Below are 18,925 nucleotides of genomic sequence, written 5' to 3' on the forward strand. Positions count from 1 at the left end.
CTTTGTCATTCCATCATTTTGCATATCCTAAGCTCAAAACCCGAACTTCATCGGTGCATTTCTTACTATTCAAAACTTATATTTAGCTTTCTTGGACCACTAGTTAAAATTAATCAAGGGATATATAAATTTGATAACTGATCACCTCATCATTATCAACAAGTTCAAAACTTTAACAATCCAACCAAACCAACACCACTACTTAGCTAAAGCCTAAAGGGAACTTCCAAACTCACATATTGATGTCCAAACTTTCTCGGCCTCTGACCTCATGAGTCTCGTGGATCTTTCTGTGTAGTAGAGAATTCTCTCGATATACGAATCCCTGATCACATTGTTCGTGCTCCTCAGCAATCGGCATCACTCATAATCGATCGAATAGAAGACCAGAGCGGTATGACGAACCTGAAACGGTACGCCGTATTGGAGATCAGAGAGGCAAATCTCCGACGAGGCAATGGCTTGTGATTAGCAGTCATGTGGCTCTCGTCCACGCACAAGGGTCAGCCGAGGAGATGTTGGGACGTTTCTCTACTCTAAACCAAGCACATATTCTACTTGCTCTCACGTGTGACCCAACCGGCTACTAACAGGACATCACGTGTAGCCCATGTGATGAACAGTACTCACGTTGCACGGTGCATCGCTGCACAATAGACAATCCCTTCATAAATCATAAAGAACATAGCGATGGACACTTTCAGGTGGGACTTCATCGTCGTCATAGTCTTTAAGAGCCTTCATGATCCTCTTAGTAATTGTTGCACTAGCAATGCAAGTCTGTAAGCAATTTAGCTTTCACCGATCATCCCAAGTATGTGAGCACATGGATCAGATTAAAAAAAAAAAGGGAGAATTCCAGTCACTCAGCAATGACTCATTCGACACTTTGGTCACTGAAGTTTCAAATATATCACTTTAGTCACTCAACTATTACATTGTCAATCATCCTTCTTATTCTATTAATAATATTTTCGGACATGGGGCTAAGCCTCCCAGTTAGGCTGGGTTCCAAACCCCGCTTCAAAAAAAAAAGAAGTATTTTTTATAATTTTTTTTAATGAAAAAAATTAACAAAGTGACTTAAGTGATTGACAATGTAATAGTTGAGTGACTGAAGTGATATATTTGAAACTTCAGTGACTAAAGTGTCGACCGAGTAATTGAGTGATCATTTGTGAAATTTTTCCAAAAAAAAAAAATGATAAAAAAAAGGTTCTCCACCAACTTTTGGTTCACTTTTTATTTTTTATTTTTGGAACCTCTTTTCGTATTCTCTGATTCATTTTCGTGGTCTTTTCTTTACTTGAGTTGGAAACCCTGTTGAAGTTTGGGACAGTTAATCTGTATCACCAATGGTATAGTCTTGATATTGAGTTTCTCTGCTTTGTTTGTTCTGGGACCTGAATGTCATTCTAAATAGTTGTTTTACATGTAGATCATCGACAATGACTATGCCTACGTAGTTGATGAAGATGTGTTCTTTGCTGTTGAGAAATTCCCAAAGTATGGGCAATTATCTAGACTGAAGTTGGAACATATTAGGGCGGGTGAACGAGTTTCTGTCGATTCAAGAAAGCGCTATCCTGCCGATTTTGCATTGTGGAAGTCTGCGAAGCCTGGAGAGCCAAAATGGTACAGCGACTGGGGACCAGGAAGGCCGGGGTGGCACATTGAGTGCAGTGCCATGAGTCATCATTATCTTAACTATTCATGGTGGTGGTATACTGGTATTGACTTGATTTTTCCACATCATGAAAATGAGATTGCTCGAAGTATTGCTGCAAGCCATGAGGCTCGTGTCAGTTATTGGTTGCAGAACGGTCATGTTACTAAAAATAATGAGAAAATGTCAAAATCATTGGGCAACTCTTTCACAATTCTTGAGATTACTCAGGTATCATCCACTGTCTTTGGGACACTTCTTGTTAAGCGCACACTATAGAACTCCTCTCAATTATAGTAACTCCCAGCTGGAAAGTGCATCAGATGCAGTGTATTGCATATATAATACTTTACAAGAATGTGAGGATGATTTATCTCCATTTCGAGATGGGACCAACAAGGAAGGTGCAGAGCAAAATGGAATTACTCAAGAAGAAGGAAGCTTACTATTGATCAGCGAGCAGTCAAAGAATGAATTTGGGACTCAAGAAGCGCAAGTATTGATCAGGAAGTTAAAGAATGAATTGTCTGATGACTTGAACACTGCAAACATATTGACGGGTGCTCTTCAAGATGCCTTGAGATTTATAAACACTTCTTTGAAACCATTCAAGATGCATCCCGAGCAACAGTAATTATATCTGTCACTAGTTGAAACCATGGAAGCTGTTAAAACAGTTCTATCCATTTTGGGTTTGCTATCCTCCCATACATACTCCAAGGTAGTGCAGGAATTAAAGGCTAAGGTTTTGGAGAGAGCTGAACTTCTGAAGATGATGTGCTGCATACGATTGCAGACAGGACATTAGCAAGGAAAAAGAAAGATTATGCAAAAAGTGATCAGATCAGAGTTGAAATGGAGAAAAAGGGTATTCAAATCATGGATGTAGGCAATGAAAGTATCTGGAGACCTCGTCCCTAAAGAACCCTATAACCATCAACTCCCTTGATCCACTGCCTTGATCTGTGCTGAATTCGTTTCTCCAAATTCCCTTCTTTTTCTAATTGCTTTGTTTGTTTCCAATCTAGAAAGAAAATATATATACGTGCCTTTTTTGATTTTCTTTGATTATCTAGTTCTTGATGTTGTCTATGATTTGAATCATTAAGATTAATGCTAGTCCTGATTCCTGACTACCCAGAAAGGAACCAATATATTTCTTGGATGCGTTCAATATGAAATTAGAGTGCCAGACCCTAAATGAAATTGTTCTAGTTATACTTCTGGGGTTTGGTTTGGAGCTAAAAATATGCATATACCTAAAGCAAGTAAATAGCAGTTTACAGAACATGAACACAATCGTCAAAAGAATTAAAGCATAGAGATAAATCTGTACGTGAGAATTCTCAAAGAAATAAAGGTATACCAAATCTTTCTATTGCCATTGAAGCCTCCAATTCATTGTTCCCCATTTTAACCAAGGACATAAGTTTTGTCTCCGCCTCAGATGTAGGATCGATGGTTACCTGCAAAAATAGTTGATTAATTTTCTGTGAAGTCCACATATGTAACATGCAAGTGAAGTGTCATTTCCATGAACCAATAATCCCATGTAAATTGATGTACTAGCCTATAGAATGATGAGGAAGTTCCATTGATATTGCAAAACAATATAATATCATGTGGCGTGGAGGATATAGATTCTTATGAAAAGGGCCAATGGCATCTACAGTATTCAAGACATTAACTACCGCATCATCAGAGCTGTCTGAAAGACCATTTAGAAAGCTCCCATCATAATCTGAAGAAAAGAGACCCGAGTCAATTTGTTGCTGTTCTTGAGGAGAGCACTGTTCTGGAGGAGAATGCGGCTCTGGAAGAGAATGTTGCTCAGGAGGACTACTTTCAAGAGCCTGCAAAGCAGAAGAATGTAAAATCTTCTTTCCTTTTATTACAAGTCATCAACAACTTTTTCTTTTTTGAATAAGTCATCAACAACTTATATTCTTCAAGTATGGGAAGATGAGACTCGAAATACCTAGGACCAACTCATCTTGCAAAAACAATAAAATGTGCACTAAACTACCATAAAAGGACAGATGAATCTGTACAATTGGTTAACAATCTAACAAGAGAGCAATTGATTATGCACTCACAAGACAATGTACATTGAACACCATGGCGTAATTTAGAAATCTTAACCAAGAATTTTGATGCCAGTTCAATGTTTTTTTTTTGGATCCTCTTATCCTCATCAATTTCATTTTGATTTTACAAGGATAGGTAAGAAAGATGGAAGATGGGCACAGCGCTGGACACTAGAGCAAAAGCCAGAGTAGTGCTTCCATGTAGTGGAAATGAAAACATATGGACTATAAGATTTGTAGAGAAGACAATATCAATATGTGCATGACAAACAATTAAAGCGAAACAATTGGTGATACAATATGAAAATTAGGCTTAATTGATGTAGAAATATACGATGCAGACAACCAGAGACACCTGCAATCAAAAGAAGACTAGCTAAAGTAGAAGCTGAGGACCAACAGGCTGACAAAAACAATTGTGCATGATTTTTATTACTGGATACGCATTACTATGCAATACAGCATTGACAATGAATGAATAAAATACATGGTTATACTCCCCAGATTGATAATCTACTGACCTAGTCCAATATACCAAACACAAAATGTGAATACTTAAATTCATGAATGCGCATCATGCAAGTTAAGTTTGACAGAAGCTCAAACTATAATTATGTAACAACACATCAAACACAACGAAGCTCACATTCCGAAGTTATCTTCATCAAAGAAAGCATTGGCAGATGAAGTCCAGTTAATACTCATGTTATATAAGAGGAGGGTTTCAAGAATTGAATCTGCATCCTCAAGTCCTGGATATTCCATCAAACCAGTGTGTTAAAGGGGCAGGGTTAAACTGAAGCATTTCAAGTAAAAACTTGCACTGGATTGGAATGGTTCTTGGATGGCTTTGGCAACCATATTATGAGAAAATCCCATGCTGACAAAATGACAAGAAACTTTGTTTTTTTTTTTTTTTTTTTTTTGGCAAAGGAACATTACAAGAGAAACAAACAGGCCAAGAAGCCAACAGAACAGAGGCAAAACGCCAGGAAAACAAAGAAAGTAAAGAAAAAACTGGAGAAACAACTCCATTAAAGCGCACACTCATATTAGCAGGGCTAAGGAGGGGGACCAGCTGCATCATAAAGTAAAATGCGCATTAGGGAGGGAGGGGATTAGAGTCCCAATCCACCGGGCACACCCTGCGCGAGGCCCACGCTGCCACAAGATCAGCTGCAGAGTTTGTCCTCCTACTGGTCCAACGCCAATTTACACGGTTGAAACGAGAGGTCTTCGTTCGGATAGTCGAAACAATCTGAGAAGCCGACCAGTCCACCGCTGACAAAGGGTTTTAAAAAGCTGATATCAATACCAAAGAGTCTGATTCCAACTGAAAGGAAGAAAGAGGTATAGAGGAGGCAAGGCTGAGGCCAAGATCAATTGCCATAGCTTCAGCAGCCAAGGAGGAGGAAGCAGAATTCAACTGGGACAAGCCTTTCACTAAAGTTCCAGTAGAGTCACGTAATAGAGCTGAGAGCCCACAAGAAAGAGTGGAAGAATCCCATGCCGCATCCGTGTTAATTTTCCACGAGTGAATCGGAGGAGGAAACCAATGAGTGGAATCCTCAGAGTTGCGAGGGCGGTGAATCTTTGGGCTTAAAAATGTAGGAATTGTCAGGAATTCCGATGAAGCTCTAAAAGCCCTCGAAGCCACCGATAGAGAATTTGGGGAGATATGATTGAACACACAATTACACCGTTCTTTCCAAATTAACCACAGTAAGAAAACCACATGTGTAGTGTACGTCTGTCGTACAAAGGCCACCATTAGAAACGAACAACTTAGTGAGCCACCTGTCCAAAGAAGTGATGGTCTGAGAGTCAATTCTATAAGTGAGTGGGTGGGCAAACCAAGTACGCATGGCCCATGGGCATAACAAGAGAATGTGTTCAACAGTTTCAGGATGAGCTTGACACAGCGGACACAATGGAGCCAAGTGTCTATTGTGACGATTATGATTTGTAGCCAAGACATTTGACAGAGCCCTTCAAAGGAAATGTTTCACTCTTGGAGTAGCTCGGACTTTCCATTACCAGATCCAAACTTTGGAGTCAATAGAATGGGATTGATGAGGGTGAGAGGCAAGGTTAAGTGAAGTACCAGAGACTTGAAGTGCATAACCTGACTTAACCGAATAAACTCCTGATGTAGTGGGAGCCCAAATTAACTTGTCCTGGTCGTTCTGGGGGCCAAAAGTGGTTGCTTGGATGGCATTCAAGATCTCCAAAGGAATGAAAGTTGAGACCAAATCCAGATTCCAAGAGTTGGATGATCTATCGATGACATGAGAGACATTCAACGAGTACAGAAAAGGGACATTTTGTGGCATGTATTGGAGGAGGTTACCAGAGGGTCATCTAGGGATCCAGTTATCCTTCCATATGTCAATTTGGGAGCCAGAACCAACCTGCCACATTCCTCCACCCGAGATGAGATGCCTACCTTCAAGGAGACTAGACCACGCCCATGAAAGGGAAGAACCACGGGTAGCCTCTAGGAAAGTGGAGCGAGGGAAATATCTGCTTTTTAGGACTCTTACCCACAATGCATTCAGACTGGAAAGGATATGCCAACTGCTTTGCAAGCAAAGCAATGTTGAAATCCGCCAAATTCCGGAAACCCAAACCTCCATTTGATTTTGGAATACCAAGAGAAGCGCATTTTTTCCAGTGCATACCCGGGGATGAAGCATTCCCCCACCAAAAATCAGCCAACACTGAGTTTATTTGATTTGAGAGCCCTGCTGGGAATTTGAAAACAGTCATTGGGTACATCGGGACTGCCATTGCAACTGATTTGATCAATATCTCCTTGCTTGCTTGAGATAGAGTTGACTTAGACCAACCCGAAATCTTCTGAAGTATGTTTTCTTTAACAGAAGCCAAAGCAGAGGACTTAGATCTACCCCAAACTGTAGGGAGACCCAAATATCGCCCCGGATTTGAGACCGATTTCATGTCCAGAACCAAGCTAATGAGATGAGCAATCTGTGGTTGGGTGTTGGGGCTGAAAAAGAGAGTGGACTTTTGCTTATTGATAGATTGACCCGAAGCACAGCAGTAGTGATGAATTGTGTCAAACAACACCTCGCAATTTGACAAAGTGGCCTTGAGAAAGAAGATTGAGTCATCTGCAAAAAAGAGGTGGCTAACAAAGGTCCATCAGTGTTTAGCTTGATAGCATCTAAAAGACCTGCGTGACATATCTTTCTGATCATTGTAGATAGCACATCGTTGATAAACAGGAAGAGAAAGGGGAGAGCGGGACACCTTGGCGTAAACCCCTTGTGGGTCTAAATTCCTGCCTGGAGAGCCATTGATCAAGAGAGTCATGGAAGCTGAAGTTACACAATTCAAAACAAGGCGAACCCAGATATGGTGGAACCCCATTTTAAGCAGCACCAGCTCTAGAAAATTCCAATCCACTCGAAGCCTTGTTCATGTCAAGTTTAAGAGCAAATTCCCCCTGTATACCAGATTTCAAGAGTTTGAGGTGGTGGAACAACTCATGTGCCACCAAGATAGTGTCCTGAATTTGGCGACCATAGACAAAAGCAGAGTGATTTTCTGAAATTAACGCAGGCATGAAAGGACTCAATGTGTTGGAGATAATCTTGGTTAAAATCTTGTAAGCAAAATTGCACAGAGCTATAGGCCGGAACTGTGAAGCAAGTTGAGGAGCTTCCACTTTTGGGATTAAAGCAATGAAGGTGTTGTTGAATTGCTTAAGAATGGTCGTTGATTCGTAGGATTGAATGTTGCAGCAAGAACAACCTCCTTGACAATGTCCTAGTAAGTCTGGTAGAAGGAACCAGAGAACCCATCCGGGCCGGGAGCTTTGAGAGCTCCTGATTCAAAAACTGCTTTAACCTCCTCAAGGGAGATGCTAGCCATAAGAGAATCATTCGTCTCATCCGTCACCAGCGGATCAACGAAGTCCAGAACTGTTTCGGTATGGTCAGTTGGTGTGGTTATGTACATATCATTGAAATAGCTGTTGAGATGAGAGACAATAGAATCCTCAGTGGATAACCACTGACCAAAACCGTTGTTAAGCCGAAGAATTTTGTTCCTGCTTCTGTGGAGTAAATTGCTCTGGTGGAAAAAATGAGTATTAAGATCCCCATATGGGGCAACCATGAGATGCGGGATCTCTGCTTCCAAAAAACTTCTTCAAGAGACCAGAGAGAAGCAATTTGATTAGTAGCAGTAGAGATATCCCCTTGAATTTCATCCTGATCAGATTCCAAAAGGGATTGGATTTGATTGATATTAGAGTTGACCTGTTTCCCAAAGTTTGGGAAAGTATTTTTGGCCCAAGAACCAAGGGAGGATCTGCAGCTTTGCAAATTTCTAGCCCAAGAAACGCTAGCTGAAGGAGGAAGACAGGGCTTCCAATTTTCTTGCAAGATCTGATAGCTATGGGGTCGACGTTTCAGTCCCTGACATTTCAATTTCACCTGAAAAGTCCCTAAACTCTCCAATTTCACCCAATTGGTCCTTGCCGTCAATTTTCCGTCAAAAGCCCCGTTATCTTGCTGACGCGGCATTCCGTACACAACCAAAATGTCTATTTTACCCTCACTTTTATTTTTTTATATTTTTTTTCCTTTTTTTTTTCTTTTTTTTTCTTTTTCTCTTTACGTCCTCTCTCTCTCTCTCTATCTCTCTCTCTCTCTCTCCCCAGACCTTCACATTATCCATTTCTCTCTGTTTTTTTTCTCCTTCCGATTCCTCCCCCTTTGGGTTCCTATCCTTTTTTTTTTTTTTGAATGGTTGGTTCCTATCCTTGTCCGACAGTATAGCTCTACAGCCCTCTCTTCCCAAACCCATTGCCACTGCCACCGCCACCGCCGCTGTCACTAACTCTCCCTCGCTCATTCCCTCCAATCTAAAATCCTCGTATGGGCCTCCATCTGCAAACACCTCTCCGCTCTCGCCTCCACCTCCATGGGATTCTCCACCACGCAAAAGGCCCAAATTCCGTTCATAAAGTCCAAATCCGAGAGCCAAAAGCTTCTGCATCAAACTGCCACCGCAGTCTCTGCTTTCACAGCTATCGGGTCTCCGTCGTCCGATCTGCACTCCATAGAACACTCATAGCCACAAAGGTGTTAGCAGATTCTCATAGGTATTGGTGTTATTGAGCTTGCTTCATCTTTATGTGATTTGAATTGAGAAATAGGAGGAGGATCCTGTGATCGTTAAGAATGAAGATTTCAGGTCAGATCGGCCCGAATCAAATCCCTCTGATACCGAATCCGATTCTGACTCCAGTGCACAGAGCAATAGAGATTCAGAGTCTGATTGCGAGAGTGAAACCTGAATCGAATTCTACTGATGAATTTGGGGCTTTCACCGAAAATGGAATGATGTTCATAGTGAATGATGTGGGTGGGCCTCCTGGTGTAGTTGGGTCTGAAGAAAGCTCCTCCGGTGGGTCCTGGTTGAGAGGGTGGGTTGGCAAAGGCAAAGAGCCTGAGCCGGTGAGCAGCGGAAGCAAGACGAAGGTTCTGGAGAGTTTTGATGCTCCTCCGGTACCCAATTTTGATTCGGACCCCGAAAACTGCGAACATGTGGGTGGATCCGAGGAGGTATTGAAATTGTGGAGGGATTGTGGAGGAGGTGGTGGGGCAGAAGCGTCGGCGAGAGAAATGAGGGTTGTGATGGTGGTGGTGGGTGGTCGTTGACAGTGGTTAAAGGAAGGGAAGGGAAGCAAGAGAGAGAGAGAGAGAGAGAGAGAGAGAGAGAGAGAGAGAGAGAGAGAGAGAGAGAGAGAGAGAGAGAGAGAGAGAGAGAGAGAGAGAGAGAGAGGATGTAAAGAGAAAAGAAAAAAAAAGAGAGGAAAAAAATAAATATAAAAGAAATAAAAGTGATGGTAAAATAGACATTTTGGTCGTGTACGGAATGCCACGTCAGCAAGATAACGGGGCTTTTGACGGAAAATTGACGGTAAGGACCAATTGGGTGAAATTGGAGAGTTTAGGGACTTTTCAGGTGAAATTGAAATGTCAGGGGCTGAAACGTCGACCCCCTATAAGTATATGGAGTAAACAGTATTTTGTCCATATATATATATGATTATATAACCATCTAAGTGTCATACTTGCTTCTACATGGATACTTTTGTGCATACACATCAATTGTGTATGTTTGCAAGTTCATTGAATTCATGAAAAGTAACCAGACAAAAAAGGATGAGTGTGATCAGGGAACCAAATTAGTCAGACACAATTAGCTTAACAACAACAAAGCACTGTAAAAGTAATGCTGGGAAAAATAAAGTAATCATTATGAGTTCCATAGGGTGCTAGGTACAGTTTGGTTAGGTAGATAGAATGCAATACTTCTAGTTCAACTTTGGATCCAACCTTCCCATATCTTAATTACACTCATGCAGTCTCAACTAAACTGCGAACCAAAGCATGAGATTATACGATGCCAGCATGAATTTTGAAATCTTTCAGCTAAAACCTAAAAGGTGGATAACTAAATTTTCTCAAAGCAAAAGCACTAGAACATGTTTAAGTATGAGAGAATTAGAGAGAGATTGAATAGAGAATTGTAACCATATTATTGAGAATAGGGAGCCCTATATATAGGGATTACAAAGTACATGTTCTAATGTTACAAAGAAAACTAATCCAAGTAGGATTAGGAATTCTAGAATCTTCTCTCCTATTACTACTCCTAGTTTGATTAGGCACACACAAAACTGATTTTCCTTCAACACTCCACCTTGTGCCGCTCAAACTTGGTGGTGACACTTCATCCGTTGTCTCGTTACAAACCTTGCTCGAGTGAAAAACCCTGTGGGACAAAAACACGCTCGAGGAGGAGAAAAAGAGTACAACACGTCCTCTACTTTTCGAGATCAAACATGTAGACATCATAACTCTCCCTGATTGCTACAATCATGGGAGTTCGGATAACTTCCTCAATCCAATGCTCTTCATATGTTTCTCGAAGGTGGATTTAGGTAACGACTTAGTGAATAAGTCCGCTACATTATCCTCTTATCAGATTTGATTTACTTCAATCTTTAGAAGTGATTGTTGTTGCTGATTATAAAAGAACTTAGGCAATATATGCTTGGTGTTGTCGCCCTTGATGAAACGTAACTTCATTTGTTCAATACAAGCTGCATTATCCTCATAAATGCATGTAAGTTCATCCATGGTAGACTTCAAGCCACAACTTCCTTGAATATGTCTAATTACAGACTTTAGCCATATGCATTCACGCAGAGCTTCATGTAGAGCAATAATCTCTGCATGATTTGAGCAAGTAGCAAGAAGGGTCTGTTTTGTAAACCTCCAAGAATCGCAGTGCTTCCTATGGTAAAGACATAACCCGTTTGAGAGCGACCTTTGTGAGGGTCAGAGATGTACCCTACATCAGCAAAACCCATCAAAACATCATTTTCGTTTTGAGGGAGGGAAGGTAGAGTACTCCGGCCACCAAGGGTGGCAGTGTTGGTAGCATGGCCGGCGGTCATGCTTTTGACGGCAGCAATTTGCCTCTTGGGGTCCAGTCCCAATTTTCCGTCATTCCTCTTCTCTCTGTATGGATAGAATAAGCCCATATCAATCGTACCTCTTAGATATCAAAAGATAGTCTTTACACCAATCCAATGGTGGCGTGTTGGCGCAGAGCTATGTCGAGCTAACAAGTTCACTGCAAATGAGATATCCGGTCTTGTGCATTGAGCTAAGTACAATTATGCACCTATTGCACTTAAATAGGGCACTTGGGCCTCTAATGGTTCTTCGTCCTCATCCTTTGAACGAAACAGATCTTTTCCTGGCTCAAGACTACGACCAATCATGGGAGTACTCACAGGCTTTGCTTTATCTTCATTAAAGCGCCTTAGGATTTTTCTGAGTATATGCAGATTGATAGATCAAAATCCCATCACTACGGTGCTCGAGTCCTAAACCAAGACAAAACCGTGTTTTCCCAAGATCTCTCATCTCAAATTCGGATTTCAAATATTTAGCAGTTTCCTTCAACTCATCTAGAGTTCCAATTAGGTTCATGTCATTGACATAAACTGCTACGATTGCAATCCAGAACATGTTCTTTTTATGAACACGCATGGGCATATTTCATTATTAATATATCCCTTCCCAATCAATTAGTCACTTAGACGGTTATACCACATCCGTCCGGATTGCTTTAATCCATATAGTGAGCATTTTAAATCATATTGAAAACGTGCTTCGTGGTTTAGAGCCACTTGATTTGGGTAATTAAAGTCCATCTAGAACCTTCATATATATCTCTGAATCTAGATCCTCATAGAGATATGCTGTAACCACATCCATAAGCTGCATGTCAAGTTTTTTGGAAACTACCAAACTGACAAGGTAGCGGAACGTTATAACGTCCATTACAAGAGAATATGTCTCCTCGTAGTTGATTCCAGGGCTTTGTGAGAAACCTTGCATCATGAGACGGGCTTTTTATCTAACCACCTCATTTTTCTCATTACGCTTTCTAACAAAAACCCATTTATGGTCAACAGGTTTTACATCTGGGGGTGTCTGCGTTATAGGCCCAAATACCTGTCTCTTCGCTAGTGAATCTAATTCAGCCTGGATCGCATCTTTCCATTTAGGCCAATCTGCTCTTCGTTGACATTCTTCGACAGATCGAGGTTCGATATCATCATATTCTATAATTCTTTTCGCAACATGATATGCAAATACATCATCAATTGCCATAGAATTTCTATCCATCATCTCATGTACACTAGCATAATTCATGGAGATCTCTCTATTCTCTGGAATTGGTTCTGACATTGGAGCGTCCCCCAATGATGTCTCTTGGACATAACCATAGTCCGGAATATTCTCATGAGATAGATTATTAACATCGATGATTAATGGATTATTTTGTGCCAAACTCGCTTTCTTTCTTGGGCGAGAATCCATCGAACCTATAAGCCTCCCGCGCTTCCCGGCAGGAGCCGTGGGCCTAGCCACAACGTCACCATCACTGTGGGAGAGAACGTTGACGCCATGCTCAGGTGCCCTTGAGATGGCGTCATGTCCTCTAATTTTAGGGACATCAATCCTTGCAAGCACGTTTGCAGCAGGTATATGTGATCTCGTCACTTTAGCGATATCAGAAAATGCATCAGGCATCGATTCTGCTACGTTCTGAAGATCGAGAATTCTCCGCACTTCAATTTCGGTCTGTGCGGTTCGGGGATCAAGATGAGACAGAGTGGGGACAGACTACGACAACTCCTGTCGTTCCTGTTGAACATTGATGTTCTTATCTCCCCCTAACGACGGGAAGACTGTCTCATTGAAGTGACAATCTGCAAATCTTGCGGTAAAGAGATCGCTTGTCAATGGTTCTATGTAGCGGACAATCGTTGGAGAATCATATCCAATGTAAATGCTTAATCGTCGTTGAGGACCCATTTTGGTGCGCTGTGGCGGCGCAATTGGCACATAAACTACACACCCAAATATGCGTAATTGTGAGACATCAGGATCATACTCTGTCACCATCTGGGATGCAGAAAAGGGTTGAGTGGCAGTGGGCCTCAGACGAATAAGCACAGCTACATGCAATATTGCATAGCCCCAAGCAGAAATAAGGAGATTGGTGCGCATTACCAATGCCCTAGCGACCATTTGTAGTCATTTAATAACGGCTTCTACGAGACCATTTTGGGTGTGAATATGAGGAATTGAATGTTCAACATCAATCCCAATGGACATGCAATTGTCACGCCCCGAATTTTGAATAATAAATTCAAATCCGAAACATGAAATAAACAACTTAATCAAATAAAACATTCTGAATTTTTTCTCAGATATAAACACATCTAGCCTCACTCACTAATACATAAACCAAATCCTCAAGAATTTAATATTACAACACACTCTCACCAAATTTAAATGTAAGCTCAATGAGCATAACAACCTCACAATAAAGTTGTAACTCCAATCTCACTACTCTAAGCAGCCTGATCACCTTCTCGATTTTCCTGACCTGTAGGATTACCCGCTACACAATTTTGAATAGTGTACCGGGATTGCAACAACACCAAACCCGGTAAGCCATAACAGCCCGTATGAGTAAACAAGAAGGAACTGTTGATTTTAATTCATATTTATTTTAACTCAAGTAAACAACCAACAATCAAAACATCTGTGAGGAAACATCAAACAAAACACGGAAAATCCACAACGAATACATTTCCACAATCCTCTAACCACAATATCACCACTTTAGTCCATCCCAACTATTTTGGACCCAACACTAATGACACGTTAGATTTCTAACAACATCGTTTTCTGTCATCTCGGTTATTATTTAACCGGCGTTCTTCGGACTCCCTGTCCTCAGAGCACTACATCTCGGTTATTATTTAACCGGCGTTCTTCGGACTCTTCCGTCCTCAGAGCACTACATCTCGGTTATTATTTAACCGGCGTTCTTCGGACTCTTCCGTCCTCAGAGCACTACATCTCGGTTATTATTTAACCGGCGTTCTTCGGACTCCCCGTCCTCAGAGCACTACATCTCGGTTATTATTTAACCGGCGTTCTTCGGACTCCCTGTCCTCAGAGCACTACATCTCGGTTATTATTTAACCGGCGTTCTTCGGACTCCCCGTCCTCAGAGCACTACATCTCGGTTATTATTTAACCAGCGTTCTTCGGACTCCCTGTCCTCAGAGCACTACATTTCTACCCTCAAATCAACTCAGAAGGTCAACATGATTATCACACACATTTATCGGTTAACCTTATCATAAATAATTATGGCAATTTCCAAGACAATATCATATCACACCCAAATTATCGTAATTCCATACACCTCAATGTCACACCATTCCAAATATATATCCACGTAAATATATATATACGTAATCATCCGCTCAGGGATAATCACTAATACCAACTATAATTCACACAAGAAAATCAGGAAATTCATTTTGTATAATTAAAACATTTTACTTACCTATGGACCGTAGTTGATCAAGTCCATATGATTTAAAACAAATATTTATTCCATAAATATTTTCACACAATTACGACAAAATAAAGTAATTAAATGTACTCGATTTGAAATAAGAACCACGTGAGGTTTACTCACCTCTAATCCCGCTGCGTCTTCACTTTCACAATACACACCAAAACCGCTCACCAAGGAAGACCGTCAATCACCTAATCAACATGATCTTTACTTAGTCAACAACTCATAAACAAAATTAAACGACGATCCAACGGTCAGATCGCAATTATATGATGATCCAACGGTCGGATCCTCACAGATCGCCCTTAGGATCATCCTCCTAATTTATCACGAAGATCCAACGGTCGGATCTTCCTGAATCGTCCTTATAAACATCTCCACAAAATTTCATGAAAATTCGACGGTCGGATTCTCACGAATCGCCTTCCAAAATACTAATTCACAATTATACGAAGATCCAACGGTCGGATCTTAGCCCGTGTCCACACATGGTCACTGGGACAGTCATACGATCAACATATCAAAACTACAAGTCCACTGGACGGTCCGATCTTCACAGATCATTAATCGAATAATCGAAATTAATCGAAACCGTAAAATTCAAAACTAAATCATACGATATCCAAAAATTATGAATAATATATGCAAACGATCGTATCGAAACGTAAAATCTAAAAATGTAAAGAAATCACATTTTTGACCCCCGGAGGTGGCCGGAAAATGGTCGCCGGAATTTAGACAGAGCCGCCGCCGACCACCGCCAATGGTGTCGGGGCCTGGCTGCTCCCCTTCATCTCATCAAGCCCAACAATTTTCATAACTAGCACAAAGTCAGAAAATGAACGGAAGTGGTCAAAAAGTTACCTAGAAGCCACGGGTTCGCCGGAATTTTTCCAGAAACCGGCAGGTGCTCTGATCGACGTGAAAACGTCCACCACTCGCTTCGATTTCTTCATGAAACTGTTTCAGAACTTCAATCCGAGTTCATCTGTCAAGAATCTCGAAGATTGATCGTCTAGAACTCGAGATATCGGCGTTGACTCAAAATTGAGCAAAAATCGGTTTCGAGCTCCACCGCCGCGTAGCCGCCGTGAGGGGAGGAAAGGAGGCCACCAGGCTGCTCGTGGGGAGGAGGCGAGCTGGTCTGGACTTTGTTTCACCTCAAACGCTTGCCTGAGGAGGGAGAAATCCATTGGAGAAGAAAATCGGCGATTTCTGGCGAAGAGAGCTGCAGTCGGCTCGGTTTTGAATTTCTGAATGATGTTCGGAATTTTCCGAAAATGGAAATATTTATACTAATTTGGAACTTTTTCAAAAAATCATAACTAATTCATACGAGCTCCGATTTTTGTGTTCCGCATATGCACGCGATTGTATTGACGAGCTCTACAACTTTCATGAAGGAAGTTTTCCCAAATTCTGTACGTATAAAAAGTCGATTTTCGCGTGCCCCTAAATAATAAACGTTTTCGAAATAAAATCGTTTCGAACCAATTCCACACTTCTCAAAGCTTCGTACCTTCTCCCATGACCACGAAATCATTCTAAAATTTCCTCGGAAAATAATTTGGATTTTCGGGGTATTACAGCAATAATCATCAAAAGTGTTTTATGTAAACTCCCCAGCATTGTCTAATCTTATAGACTTAATAGGATGATCCGAGTGGTGAGCCCTTAACTTAATAATATGTGCTAGGAGTTTAGCAAATGCAGCGTTCCTAGTGGACAATAGCATGACATGTGACCAGCGTGTCGATGCATGATCAACCAACACCATAAAATATCTAAATGGTTCGCATGGTGGTTGAATAGGTCCACAAATATCACCTTAGATTCGTTGCAAGAATGATATATTTTCTTTAGTGTCATTTGCATAGGATGGTCTCGATCCTAATTTTGCTAAAGAGCAGGCTTTGCAGAACGAATGATGGGCTTTAGAAACAACCAATGAGGATTTTGGTTGAGCCACGAAGTCACAATTGACTTTAGAAACAAAATTTGGAGTTGAAAGAGCATTGGTGGCGTCAATGCCACCCTGAGGCAGCAAGGGGACGGCGGCGCTGGCCAAGGATGGCCGGTTTTGGGGGTGAACAGTGCCGTGAGGCGTATGGGCTCTTTCGGAGTCCAAAATCCGTTTTTTACTTCTTTTCGTTCTAAAAAATGAATGTCCGTGTGAAGTCTTTAATATACGGATCATCATATCACGACCTGGGTGTCCCAAGCGGTTATGCCAAAGCCTATATATATATCAGAATCCCATAAATAATCTCTCATAACATGATTGGATTCAATTATTCGGATAGTGGTTGCATACAACCCACTAGATCGACACATAAGTTTCTCTAAGACTCTTTTATGTCCGTAGTCTTTAGAGGTGATGCAAAGGAACTCTTGTCCATTCTCACAATGTGTTTTCACATGAAAACCATTGGCTCTTATATCTTTGAAGCTCAATAGGGTTCTTCCTGCCCTAGGAGCATAAAGAGCTTCGGTGACATTTAAAATTGTGCCATTGGGCAACATAAATTGGGCTGGCCCTCTACCACAAATCAATTGAGATGATCCAGCCATCGTAGTCACGAAAGATCGAGATGGTGTCATCCATAGAAATAGTTGCCTATTTCGAAGGATGGCATGTGTAGTTGCACTATCCACGAGGCATGCTAGCTCTCCAGGAAACATACTGAAAAATAATAAAGTTCGAAATTAAAATATGTCCAAGACATTGAATAAAAGAAATCGATACTTTATTAATAATAGCCAATGATTACATCAAAGTTTCGTGACTGTAATCTAATCTAAAATAAAAATAAAATCGTAGACAAATCGTAGTCACCCTATCCGTTTGGTAACTCCAATCAAATATGATCAGGGAAGTAGAAAGAGATGTCGGTGGAGCAATGCTCTCTTAAGTACCACTAATCTCAATTATTTTCCTAGGCATCATACTTAATTAGATGCGCCACATAAGATAGAATTAATACAAAATGTCATTTATTGACTAAGGCATATTGCCATTACATAATTCTTGGAAAATAAAACTAAGGACTATACTTAGGGCTGGATTCGGTACTAAATCGATCCATTTTTCCCCAAACCGTTGCCGAACCGACCTCCGTCGGTATCAGAATTTTCAAACCGCCACCGATCCGAAATAGTCGGTATACCGACTGTCAGCAAGCCGAATTTTCAGTTGGTATCGTTCGGTTTTGCTGCCGGAAATCAGAGGAGGCCCAATTGGTAACGGGTGTCTGACTGACGAAGGTTGTTGCGGTAGAAGCACATCACATCAAAGCAGCCATCGAAGATTCAGATCTCATCTGGAGTTTCCCTTGGAGATGACTAGATGAGGACGAAGTGATGATACTGATAATGGAGAAAAGTAGGAGATGAAGGAAATAGAGGAAGAGAAAGATGAAAGAACTGGAAGAAAGCAAAAGCAATGGGGCAAGAAACTGATGGAGATTCTGGAAAAAAAAAAAAACTGAAGGAGATGAAAGATGAGGATGAATAGGGAGAAGAAAGTGATGGAGATGATGAAAGATGAATGGTTTCTGATTTTTGGGATTGATGGACCCGATGAGGTCTTTCTGTTTTTTTCTTTTAATTGTATTAGGTTAAGAAGGAATAAATATAATAATTGTACCACATATAATGAAAGCAACTTGTGCTCTAGTGGTTGAGAGCTGAGTTGCGGAGTGAGGGGATGGGGGTTCGACTGCTGCCTCCAACCAAATTCTTGCTATTTTGTGTTTTTATTTGATAGTAAGAACTAAGAACTAAGAGACAATAAATATAAAATTTGTGCTTATAATAATAAGAGAACTAGTTGCTCTAGTGGTTGGGAGCAAACGTGGAGTATTAGAGGTCCAAGGTTCAAACCTTGCCTCTTATCAAAGTGTAGCCATTTTGGTATACATATTCGGTATGAGGTATTGTATACAGTCGATACGGTATACCGACAGTATGCAATATCTCATACCGTAGCCAAGCCGAAGGGAGCCATACGGTATGGCTCAGCCGAGCCGAAAGTCGGCAGGCCGAATTTTTTGCCCAAATCGGTTCGGGCCGGTTCGAAAATTGGCTGGTTCGGTTGCTTCGGCCCATTTTGCCAGCCCTAACTATACTAATCAAAATCTGCAGCATCCTTGTGCAATTCTTTGTCAGA

General features: G+C 41.1%; 1 long non-coding RNA gene and 1 pseudogene across 1 annotated transcript; one reads left to right on the forward strand and one right to left on the reverse strand.

Moving 5' to 3' along the window:
* Positions 1 to 690: 690 nt before the first annotated feature.
* Positions 691 to 2,736, forward strand: LOC112200554 (annotated as a pseudogene).
* A 10,739-nt stretch (positions 2,737 to 13,475) lies between these two features.
* LOC121051400 lies at positions 13,476 to 15,999 on the reverse strand. The gene is made up of 3 exons (XR_005805595.1): positions 15,622 to 15,999; positions 14,878 to 14,948; positions 13,476 to 13,782 (listed from the first exon to the last, which is right to left on the reverse strand). It is a non-coding gene; the product is annotated as an uncharacterized LOC121051400 (long non-coding RNA).
* Between the last annotated feature and the right edge of the window lie 2,926 nt (positions 16,000 to 18,925).

Source organism: Rosa chinensis, chromosome 1 (genome assembly GCF_002994745.2).
Source record: "Rosa chinensis cultivar Old Blush chromosome 1, RchiOBHm-V2, whole genome shotgun sequence".
Lineage (NCBI taxonomy): Eukaryota > Viridiplantae > Streptophyta > Magnoliopsida > Rosales > Rosaceae > Rosa > Rosa chinensis.